At 58.5% G+C, this 9,267-nt stretch overlaps 1 long non-coding RNA gene across 1 annotated transcript; it reads left to right on the top strand.

The window, feature by feature from the left end:
• The first annotated feature begins 373 nt into the window (after positions 1-373).
• LOC130684404 (uncharacterized) lies at positions 374-5,310 on the top strand. The gene is made up of 3 exons (XR_008998651.1): positions 374-787; positions 894-1,144; positions 4,900-5,310. It is a non-coding gene; the product is annotated as an uncharacterized LOC130684404 (long non-coding RNA).
• Positions 5,311-9,267: the final 3,957 nt, after the last annotated feature.

A 9,267-nucleotide genomic window follows, 5' to 3' on the forward strand; every position in this document is an offset into this window, starting at 1 on the left:
GGGAGCAAGTGGCTTCTCATGAACTTCCAGCAGCTTCTAGCTTCTCCTGGAGGGCTCTCTGAGGAACCTTGCAGCTCCGGGAAATTGCAGGTTTGCTATAGGGCCAGGGCCCCTGCCAAGTCCCTCAGTCAACTGGCATCCTGCAGTGGCCAGCCTCAGTGCCCGCCGGGTGGCAGGCCGCTACGCATGGGAGTGCTGGGAGGCCGCTCCCCCCTCCAGGGCCGACCCTAGATGCTTGCATCATGGAAACTGCTTTTAGAAACCCCATTGCCTGAGCTGCCCAGCTCGTGGGAGACAGGGATGTGAGCTCAGCAGCCACACGCAGCAAACGTGCAGCCTGCCTCTCCCTGTGGAGCCTGTGCCCCAGCGCTGTGACGTCACCATGACTCCACGTGGCTGCAAAGCCCCCAGTGTGAAGGCCCCTCCCAGCCAGCTCAGTACTGACGCAAATGAAAAGCTTCCAGCTCTCCGAGCAGCTGCCACCCGCTCTGGCGGTGGCCCTGTGGCCACAGCGGGGAGGGCAGGCAGCCTCCAGCTCCAGCGTGGGACCTGGCATTTTAGATAATCAGATGCTCTTTAAAGGGTGGCTAGTGTGGTGCGCGGGGCTCCTTGGAGGTCAAGGAGAGCCAGCTACTGTCGCAGCTCCTGGTGAGGTTGGCTGCCCTCGGAGCCTCAGGCTCTGCCTGCCAAGCCACCTCGCCCCGTCTCCCCACCCAGCAGGTGCCTGGGGTCCTTCGGCTTCGGTTGTGGCTCTTCGCCCAGAGTGGCATTAGAAGCAGGGGAGGAGGTAGGGCCTGGTGGACCTGCCCAGGGTCGGCTGGGGGCCGGGAACACAGCAGCCTCTACATGGTGTGAGCAGAGTCGGGTCCTGTTTCCTCTGGGTCTCCTTACAGCCTGGACTGCAGCTGCCCGGAACCGCCACTGCGCAGCCTCCCTCAGCCTCCGCAGGGCTGGCGGAGTCTCACCTTTCAGCAGATCCTCACTAGAGCAGCTCACAGACACGTGACACACATCGGGGACTCCTGGGAAGAATGTGGGGTGCCAGACGTGGTGACCATGAGACCGGGGTGCTTGTCCAGACGTCTCTGGGTGAAGGCCATCACGGGAATGGGACTGCCCTGAAAAGGCAGGCCTGACCCTGCAGGTGCGTGTTGCCGGCCTGCCAGAGTGCTGTGCACCTCCTTAAACGTGTGCATACATGAACGCACACACACACGCTCACACACGCCTGCACACGTGTGTGTGCACACATACAAATGAGTGAACACACACAGTGCTCGTGCACGCATATGTACACTTGTGAACAGCAGAGACACAGACTCTTGTGCACTCATGGAAACACCCACACACACAGACGCACACGTAGGGGGCTTCTGCTGTCTCCCAGTGCCAGATCGGCACTCGCTGTGATCCTCAGGCCGCCCTGCGGGATTGTGGCCGCTTCCTGTGCGACACACGGCCTCTCCTTTCCTGCTATCCACCCTCCACACTGTGCTGTCAGGACTGCAGCTCTCTGCCCTGGACTCAGTGGACCCGGCACAGGCTGTCTGCGGGCTGAGAATGGCCGCCTGGGAGGATGAGAGTGAGGCAGCTGCTCAGGGCCAGGTGGCAGGTTCAGGGACAGGGCAGAAGCCGAAGTCCCGCCTCAAGGGCACCCTGGGTCAGCCACCTGGGTGTGGCAGCTGTGGGCCCTGTGGTGTGCGCAGAGAGGACCGTCTATGCAGCCTGAGCTCTCCCTGGGGCCTCCCTGGGTGGGTGGGAGGCCCAGCAGCCCCTCCCATCCCAGCCCCTGCTGACACCCCCTGGGGAAGGTCCACTGGGGGGGCCTGTGTGGTTCTGCCTCAGGACCCGAAGTGTCTGGCACCCAGAGATGCCTGCTGGGAGGCTGGCCTCCCCTCTTCTCACCTGGGGGCTCTGTCCTGCCTCTACCCAAGGTGGAGACCACGCTGCTGCGCTGTGGGGACACTCAGGAGGGGCCCTGGAACCTGTGGCCCATGCACAGCCTCCAGCCCTGCCTCTGAGTCAGGGCCATGGGGCTCTGGGTCACCCACGAGGTCAAGGGCTGGTGGACACGGCCTCTGAAAGCCACTGCTGGTGGTCTGTCGGCGTGCTGCTTCCTCACCTGCCGCAGGCCTGCTGTGCTGCACTGGACCTTTGTACCGGTCGCCTCTGCTCTCCGTGGGTCACTGGGGGCCAGTGTGGGGCGGGCAGGGCTGCAGCTGGCAGGAGCTGTTCTCCGCAGGCAGGGCGGCCCTCCCTCGGCCTCCCTTCCGCTTCCCTCTTTCTGCTCCAGGGCAGAAGCCGGCCTTTGTTTAGTTTTGTTTTGTTTTAATAACCTAAACAATTGGCACAGGCTGCATCAGCCACTGGGCAGGCAGCCGATGGTCATGCTCTCCACGTGGCTGGGCTGGCAGCCTCACGTGCAAGTGGGGATGGGGTGGGGGTGGGAGCCAGCAGTGGTCCCCCCAGACACCGCAAAGGCATCCAGAGGAGGAAGTACGTGCTCCTTCCCCACCCAGCTTGTGTTCCAGACAAGAAAGGCCCTGGAAGGCCACCTGTTCCCCCCTGCCACGCAGACAAACAGAAGCCTGGCCGCCCAGCATGGCCCACAGAGGGGAGCCGCTGTTCCTTCTGGCCTCATAAGGCCCAAGGCAGCCAAAGCTTCTGCTTAGCTGCCCAGGGGCAGTGCCCAAAGGCAGTATTCCCACATACTCCAACCTGCCCTTTAGTTATAAGATGTAAATATTTGCTCTACTATTTAAGAAAATAATCAGAAGTTACCCTTTAAGTGGGGTGTACACACTGGGGCCCTTCAAATGCAAATGCTGCTCTTTCTAAACATGAAAGGAGAAAGCCTGGCCAAGTGGCTCCCAGGAGTGTAAGCCAAACCTTCCCGGGCTGCCTCCTCCTGCCAGAATGCTCTGGAAGCTCAGGGTACCTGTGGAGGGAGAACAGCAGGATTTCCTGGCTTGAGACAGGCTCTCAGCCACAGGCATCTTAGCAGGGCCCAGGGAGAGGGAGAGGGAGAGGGGCTAAGGGGCCCTGCGTCGGTGTGGAAGGCCTGCATTTGAGTCTCAGGTAGCCTCGTTCTGGTCTGACCTCGGGCAGCTGGCTGGCCCTCTGCAGCCTTTGGCTGGAAAGCCAGGGGACCCCAGGCCCCTTGCATGCGGCTACCTGCTCGATGAGTGCTGGTCTGGGCCGTGGTGCATGGCGGCCCTGGTGCACTTCGCAGCACTGAGACCAGGGCTCACGTTGGCTGGGGAGAGTATTCACCCCGTGGGAGGGAATCGGAGGAGGCTGCAGAGCTGGGTGGCGTGTCTGGAAGGCAGGTCTCTGGACTCTGAAGCCCATGGGCCTTGGACACTGAGGCCCCTTTCAACCCTGAATTAAAGACATGGGGGCCAGCACACAGTAGGCCTTTCCGAGGGGTCTGCATCAATGCACCTGAGAACAAATGAGCGCCTCTGCCAGGCCTCTGCCCCGGAGAGCTGGCATCCGCCGAGGCCACGGTTGCCAGCAGCCCCATCTTCTCAGCGACCTGTCCAGGACAGCATCCCAGAGAGCGCAGGTGGCCTTGCTTCCTGACTGCTGGCCTTTAGATCCTGGTGGAGAGGCCTGGAGCCTCTCCTCACTTCTTGGGTGGGGCTCGCCGGTGCTGGAGCCCACCCCGCTCCCCTCACGGGCCCCTGTGCTCTGTGGGACCAGTTCGCTTTCTGCTGGCAGGGAGCAGGGTTTGGGACAGACACATGGCCCCCAAGCCCCAGCTCCCCGATTCTGGGAGAATCCCAGGAATTCTCTGAGATAATGCGGGGGAGGCCACAGCCTGGCGCAAGTCCAGGGGAGTGCCCCTTGTGTTCTCACTAGCCCATCTGCCAGCCCTCTGGCTGTGACCCGAGGCCCCCTGGGGCTGGGTCGGGGAGGTGCAGAGAGGAGCCCACAGACTACCTGAGTGGGGCAGGGGCCACGTGGCCAACCCCATGGCCCCACAGGAACCGAGTGGCGGCCTATTAGCACTGGCACACCAAGTGAGGAACCGTCTCAGTGTGATGGCACGGCCTGGGTGTGGGCGCCCGCCCTCCCGTTTTCCTCCTGCCGGCCCGGCACCTGCAGGCCCTCAGGCGGGGCTCTACCCTAGCCCTACAGCCCCACCCTGAGCCCACGAGCCTGTCCTGCCCCCACTCTTCCTGGGTGTCCTGCCTCTGGGGACCCCTCTCAAGGGTCTGCTGACATCCCGCCACCCCAGTCACCCTAGAGGACTCCTCTCCACTTGTCCCAAAGACAGGGCAGCTTCCCCCCAGGTCTCCCTCTGCATCCCACATTCTGGAAGGTTCTTAAGGGCAGACGAGGCCTGACGGAAGGCAAGTGTGCTGCCTCCCCTGCCCATGTAGGTTTCTGGCAGGCGAGGCGACCCCCTCTGCCTTTTGATGGGCAGTCACCCACGCCCACTTTGAAGCCAAGTGGGGCCAGGAGACGGTGGAGGCAGAAGCCCAGAGAATGTTCCAGGCAGGCCTGCTGGGGACAGGGAGTGAGCAGGCCCTGCCCCAGAAGGCCCCTAGGAGGCTGTCCAAAGGTCACGCCAGGCATGAATCCAAACTCCCCAGGCGGGTGCTTCTGAAGGTGGGCTGTGCTTGGCCATGCGTCTGCCTCCACCCAGGCTTGTTCTGTGAGCATGTCCCTTGCCCATGGCTGACGGCGTCCCCACTGGGAACAGCACACTGCTTGGCCCATCATTGACCCTCTGATGTCTGCATTCTGCAGTTTGGGCCAAGATAGAAACCAAGAGAATTTCCTGACGTGGGACCTCCTGGCTTCCAGACCACGTTGAGTGGGTCGGAAAGCTGCCCTGCGTGTCACCATGCCCCTCGGGGAGTGGCAAGAACATTGTCCCCTGTGTTTTAGATGGAGAATGGAGTCCCCAGAACTCTGGAAACTTATGACTGACAAACAGGAGGAGCAAGACAAGGGCCTCTGGCAGCCTGAGACTGGGCGTTCTCCAGGCACACCTCTCTGGCTGCACCTTGCAGGTACTGCATTTTTCACAGGAAGATGTGCAGCAGCCCTGCCTGGAGCTCGTCTCTAGGAGCCATTTTTCCAACAGCATTTGCTTACTTGGCTTCTCTGCCACATTTTGATAATTGCAAAATTTTAAATGTATGCATTGTGTTTGTCATGGTGATCTGTGATCAGTGGTTACAACTCACTGGAAGTTCAGATGACGATAGCATTTTTTACCAATAAAGTGGCTTTTAATGAAAACATGCATGCTGTTTTTCTAGACATGATGCTATTTGCACATTCAACACACTGCAGTGTCGTGTACACATAACTTTTACATGCACTAGGAAACCAAAACATTCATTTGACTCACTTCATTGTGGTACTCGCTTTATTGTGGTACTCGCTTTATTGCGGTGATCTGGAACTGACCCACAGCATCTCCAAGGTCAGCCTGTAGGGGTACTGGGGGCTGCACCCTGATGCCCCCAGTGCCTCTGTGTGGCTTTACCCAGCCCCCTTCACCATGTCCACCAAAGGGCCTGCAGACCCCCCCAGCTCAGGGACCACAGGCCCTCCCCTCACTCCAGGGCCCAACTGGTGGGCAGGGACAGCCCTACAGCAACTGAAAACGTGACCCCAGAAGCCCTCTCCCTGTTGTCCCCATGGCACGACTGACTCACCAGAGAGAGAGACAGACTTCCCATCCACACCCTCGCAGCACACGGCCACGTTCCCAGCAGCCAGCGCTCTCAGGGGAGCAGGGCCCTACTTCTCTCTGCGAAGAACACAGGAAGGGTTCAGCTCTGGGCTCCTTTCTCCTGAGAACGGGGTGGAGCTGACGTCTCTCTGGTTGGACTGACTCAGAGTGGGGAGACAGTGATGGGAAACACCATCAGCTGATCCTTTCCCAGAGCCCACGAGGCTGGACACCTGCTGGGCTGGTGACCCACCGTGGCCACAGGCAGGAGGGGACCTCTGGGCCAGAGAAGCCCAGGATCCAGAAGGAAGAGGTCCCAAGATCAGCCATGGGACCCTTTGTTGGGGAGTGTCTCCCTTTTCAAAGTCATGTATGTCAGGAAAAACGTGGAACGTCTGAACCATGACATGAGGGATTTTGCTGCCCGCAGCCCGGATCAGGGCAGCGTCACCTCCCCCTGGCTGTGTGAGGAATACCAAATGCGTCGTGATCTGGCTGACTTGCTGTGGAAATGTGGGAAGTGCTGATCGAGCCCAGGGCTCCACAGCTGCTTGTGGAAAGGGCCAGAGAGCAAATATTTTAGGCTCTGCAGCCACCTGGTCTCTGTCGCGTCTGCTTGGATGTGCCGTTGTATTGCAAAAGCCACCATAGGTGTCACATAAGCTGGCAGGCGTGGCCGTGTAACGATAAAACTTTATTTATGGACCCTGGAATTTTAATTTGGGTAGTTTGCACATGTCATCCTTTATCTCCAGCCATTTAGAAATGTTGAAGCCACACAAACAGGTCAGACTTGGGCCATGGGCAGTAGTTGGTGGACCTGATGCCCTCTAAGGTGCTCATCCATACATGTGGGGACAGACCCAGAGGCGGGAAGAGGACTTCTGAATTGCTTGCGGCGTGTGGTAGCAGACTGGTCTGAGCCCTCCGGCCCTCGGCCCACACCTTGCCTCCAATGCCCACTGACACCGAGCCCTGAGATGGCCTTGCCTCCTGCAGGTGGTGGGCCTGGCAGGGCATCCCCACCATGCCCGAGGCCCTCCTCTTGGGGCAGCTGTGGCTCAGAGTCCTGGTGTGCCCTCCAGCTCTCCATGAATTGACCCAACAGGGGTCTGGCCATCTTTTGGCAAGCAGCAGTTGGCAGAGAAATGAGTAGATCAGTGTCTCAGATTAGTGTCCCTTCTCTAAGGTGATGCTTTGCTTTGCTCCTGGAGGGAATCAGGGACGAAGACCAGAGAGGAGATGCTGGGCACCTCTGGGTGGGGAGGGCCAGCTGCCTGGGTGTGGTCCTGCAGCGTCAGCTGGTGGCCCATGACTGGAGCCTGCGAGACACCCTGAGATGAGGGGCTGGTCAGGGGGTTCTCATGAGGGGCTGGCCGGGTGGGCAGGGCCGCGTGTGTCATGGTGCTGGGACCTGGTGGCCTTGATGAGGGCAGATGCAGCCAGCAAACTGAGGGGTAAGGGCATGACCTGTCTCACCTTCCTTGGGGAAACCATGGCCGCAGGACCAGTCCCCGGGTGCTGTGCATGGCTGAGAAGCCAGTCCCATCTCCAACTTCTGGGGAGGTGCTCTAGGCCCCAGGAAAAGCTGGACACGTAATGCTGGGGAAGTGAGCGGGGTGGCCCTGCTCTCACACTTGCTACAAAGCACACACCCAGTGCTGGTACACAGGACATGGGCTGTTACAGGACGTGGGTCGAATGCAGACTGCACAGTCCACTCTGCTGGCCCCTTCTTCCCACATTCCTGCTCGATGGGGGAATATTCCCTAAAGCACTTGGCCATCAGCCCGAGAGCAGCTAAGCCAGCGTGGGGTGGCCCGAAAGCCTGCTCTGGGTGGCCCCGAAGGCCTCCAAGCCTCGGGGTCAGTTAGATGCTTGCCTTTTTCAATTCTGCATTAAATTGGTGAGCATCATCGACTTTATTACATATATGGGTGTGTGTGTAGACCCTCATATAGGCAATGAATCAACTTGGTCAGCAAAAGTGTACTTTGCCATGATGTCTAAATAAGGTCCCATATAGAGTGACTATGGTTTAAAACTGATACAATGTGAAGGAGGGTGTGGGTCCTCTGGGACCTTAGCTGACCTCTTGAAGGCCACAGCTGAACTGAGGTGTGTTCTGGAAATCGGATATTCTCCAGCCCCAAGCTCCCTTCTGCCCTTCGCCCTGCCCTTCCTGTCACACACTCACGTACCCCCTGCTCCAGCACCAAAAGTGGCAGGCCCTTCTTGCCCCCCATTAGAGGTGGTCACAGAGGTAAGCTCTCTGACACCTCCAGCATGGGTGCCAACCCCAGAGCTGACCAGCTGTGGGTCCCATTGAACATTGAACCAGGATTGTCAGCAACCTTTGGGGTCACAGGACAGACACCCACACAGGCCAGGCTTGGGGTGGGGGCCATGGAGATGTAGGTGCCTGGGTAGCTTGGGTCCCTGAGGGGAGAATTGGGCTACTGGGAGTAGGTGACTCTCCATTCCTGTTTGTCCGAGTCGGAGGGACACAGGACATTTAATGCTGAAAGCAGGGAAGGCCCAGGCTAACCAGGACTGCTTAAGGCAGACGTGGAACCCTGGGAAAGTGGTGGAAGACAGCTGACCGGGGGGTCCTCCTGCCCAAGGCTCAAGAGAGGGATGCGGGGGCACCTGACCCCTGCGAGCACGGAGCCTGCTGACCCTGGTGTCACTCTGCCGGCAGTGACCTAACACACAGACTGGCTGATAATCAGTCACCAGCCCGGTCCAGGCATGTGCACCTCTCCATCTCCACTGCACCCTTCTTATACTGCTTTTCTGGGGGCTGAAACACCAACAGACAGAACCACGTTGCCCGATGGACTGACCGCAGTATTGGGCAGGGCCCTGCGGAGTCTGGGGGACAGAGGGAGCCCAGGGCCGGCGCTCAGACTCCCAGCAAGGCTGATCATGTGGGCAGCTGGGTACACGGCTTAAACCCTTTAATCCTGACTATGAAAACAGTGCATTTTCATGCAAGGAATTCAAAAGTTAAGAAAACTAGAAGAAACAGAATGCAAAAAGTACCATCAATCCACCACGCAGAGAATGCTCTCAACATTTCTGGAGTGTTTCCTCCCAGCCCCGCCCCTCTCAGGAAATGCCAGTGATAGAGCCTTCTTTCAGCGGTCTTGGCCTCTCCAATTCACCAGTTGGGCACACCTCAGTAAATTAAATCCGCAGTATCACTTCATACGCACGTGGGGTGTGCATGTAGCTCGCCTTGCCACTTCACATTGCAACCTGTGTATTTTCCTGGTAGTAATGCTCTTTTTAAATGTAACTCGGAATGAGTATATAACAGCCTCACCACCTATGGATATACCAAGATCTCTCCTTCTTTTACTATATTTGGTTTGCTTCTATTTGTCTTTTATTTACCCCGAGATAAATATTTTGGGGCACCAGTATATTCCTATGTTTTGGGATCTTTCCTTAGGTTAGATGGTGAGAAATAGAAGCTCTGGACCAAAGGGACATTTTCAGGTATGGTATTCACGTTGGCAATGTCCCCCAAAGTCGGTCTGCATTTATACCCTGATCACGGCCAGCAT

Source organism: Manis pentadactyla, chromosome 1 (assembly GCF_030020395.1).
Source record: "Manis pentadactyla isolate mManPen7 chromosome 1, mManPen7.hap1, whole genome shotgun sequence".
Classification (NCBI taxonomy): domain Eukaryota; kingdom Metazoa; phylum Chordata; class Mammalia; order Pholidota; family Manidae; genus Manis; species Manis pentadactyla.